Source organism: Pipistrellus kuhlii, unplaced genomic scaffold (genome assembly GCF_014108245.1).
Source record: "Pipistrellus kuhlii isolate mPipKuh1 unplaced genomic scaffold, mPipKuh1.p scaffold_m20_p_5, whole genome shotgun sequence".
Lineage (NCBI taxonomy): Eukaryota > Metazoa > Chordata > Mammalia > Chiroptera > Vespertilionidae > Pipistrellus > Pipistrellus kuhlii.
This window is the reverse complement of record NW_023425551.1, coordinates 16,172,380-16,175,136: the sequence shown is the minus strand read 5'-3', so window position 1 is coordinate 16,175,136 and position 2,757 is coordinate 16,172,380. Positions and strand designations below refer to the sequence as shown.

Genomic DNA, 2,757 nt, shown 5'->3' with positions numbered 1-2,757 from the left:
CTATATTAATTTTCTTTTGTTGTATAAGTCACCCAACTTAGTGCTTAACTAACTTTTACTTAATTATCATTTTGCAGGCCAGCAATGTGGGTCAGCTGGGAAGTTCTGGTCACAATCAGACTCACTCATGCACCACAATCAATTCCTGGGGTTAGTAAAATGCTGGTTAGTCAATGATATTATATTCAAAGATGTCCATATCCTAATCCCTGTAAACTGTGAATACATTACCTAACATGGCCAAGGTTGATTAAGACTGAAGATAAAAATAAGGTTAATCAGTACTCTTAAAATATGATTAACGTGGGTTATTTGGGTTGACCTACTATAATAACAAGGGTGTGTAAAATTATAAAAAGAAGTCAAAGGAGGAGGTCAGAGTAATATGAGGTGAGATAAACCCCACCCGCAATTGCTGGCTTTGAAGATAAAGGAAGAAGCCATAAAGCAAGGAAGGCAGGCAGCCCATGAAGTCAGAAAAGGTAAAGGAAAGGATTATCTCTAGAGCAATGGTTCTCAACCTTTCTAATGCTGTGACCCTTTAATAAGGGTCCTCATGAAGTAACAACGAAAATAATTGGAGTCACCATAACAAGAGTATTAGAAAAGTTTCCAAAAAGGAACAAAACCCAGATAATACCTTGATTTTTAGGCCAGTGAGACTGGTGTTAGACTTCTGACCTACAGAACTATCCTATCTAATAAAGAGGAAATATGCTAATTGACCATCACACCTTTATAAAATGGTGATGTCCACAGCCAATAAAGAGGGAATATGCTAATTGAATGCTACACCTTCACAAGATAACAGTGCCTAGCCCCTCAGTCCCACCTCATCCAGCCAGAGTCCCCCAGCCTCCTCAGCCCCCAAGTCCCCTCAGCCCTTCTGAGGGGCAGTGGGCACCACACGCCTCATCCAGCTAGAGTCTAGTCTCCTCAGGCCCGCCTCCTCCAGCCTCAGTCCCCCAGTCCCCTCAGCCCTGCTTCATCCAGCTTCAGTCCCCCAGTTCCCACAATGTCCAACCTCACCTAGCCTCAGTCTCCCAGACCCCTCAGCCCCACAGGGGAAGACAGTAGGGGGCAATCGGGCTGGCAGGGGAGGGCAGTTGGAGGTGATCATGCTGGCAGGGGAGCAGTTAGACATCAATCAGATCAATCAGGCTGGCAGGGGAGTGGTTAGGAGCCAGCAGTCCCAGATTGTGAGAGGGAGGTCTGACTGCCAGTTTAGGCCTGATCCCTGAGGGGTCCCAGATCAGAGAGGGTGCAGGCTGGGCTAAGAGACACCTCCCTATCTACCATCCTCCCAACCCCATGCATGAATTTCATGCACCAGGCCTCTAATAAGATAATAAATGGTTATTTTAAGCCACTAAATTTGTGATAATTTGTTGTAGTAGCCATATAATAATAACAGATCATCTCATCTGAGATAGTCTGTCTCTGCTCCATATGTTCTCTCATCCTAGCAGGTTATATCTTCAGATCTGTTCAGATGAAAGACAGGCAAGATCTTAGAGACTGAGTAGGTAGAGTCCAAGGCCAATTGATATCTAAGCCCAGAACTGACACACCATCATTTCTGCTAAATTCTATTTGCCACAGCAACTCACAAGGCCAACCCAGATTTAAGGAGTAAGAATATAAATCCCACCTCCTATTGAGAGGAGCTGCCAAGTAGCTCAAATAAAAAACTGAAAGAATTGAATCTACTTTTTCAAACAGTCTACCACAATGACTAAAAATTTCACATCTCACCATTATAACTTTTAAGAACTGGGTTCAAAATGTGAATAATAATAATATCATATAGGTAAAAATAGTATGTTGTATACTTTAAAAATGTATTAGTTTCAAAATGTAATACTATGTACCTTTCTTAAAAAACTAAATCCTATTTTAATTAAATTTATTAATTAATAAAATAATTTAAAAATGTAATTAAAAATTATTTAAAATTTAATTAAATCCATTTAAATTAAAATTATTCAGGGTGTCTAGGTTATCTAAACATCTAAAGCACAGTTGTCTGACAGAAATATGAGTTATTATGTAATTTTAAATTTTAAGTAGCCATATTTTAATATAAAATATTAATATGATATTTTTAATTTTTTCATATTAAGTCTTCAAAATCCAGTGTTCATTTTACACTTCCTAGAAATCCTAAATCTTTGCAGGTGGAAATATGTCTGCTTCTCTTTCCTTTGGGAATAGGAATACATGACATGCTACATTAAAAAAGGGATTCTCAGGGCTGCCAACTTTATAGTAGAGCAGTAATATAATTCTCCTACATAAAAAAACAAACAAACAAACAAAGTGTCTTAATTTGTATTAGCCTCATTTTGAATGCTCAGTCATCTCATATGTCTAGTGGTTATCATAGTAGAGAGCGCATATCTAAAAGATTTAAGGTAAGCCCCAGGCAAAATTTTAAGCTGCTAGAAGTTTGTCCTTAGAGCTCCTCTGTTCTCTTTTCTGCACTGAGGCACCTACCTGCTTCCATTTTTAAGGCCCCCTAGGATGTTCTGCCCATACTCCTATTCTGGGAAAACAAGAGAGAATAGAATGTGGAAATACATTGTGATTCAAACAGCCCTGGATTTGAAACTGAACATGCCATTTACTGGATCTTATAGCTTAATCTAAGCTTCAGATTTATCATCAATACCTATCTCACTATTCTTCATAGAATTTTTATAAAGAATGCAATGATATATATAATGGCATTTATCACAATGCTTGGTAGAGTAAAGG

General features: G+C 38.5%; 1 pseudogene; it reads left to right on the top strand.

The window, feature by feature from the left end:
* Window positions 1-2,171: 2,171 nt before the first annotated feature.
* On the top strand, window positions 2,172-2,298 carry LOC118706259 (annotated as a pseudogene).
* The last annotated feature ends 459 nt before the right edge of the window (window positions 2,299-2,757 follow it).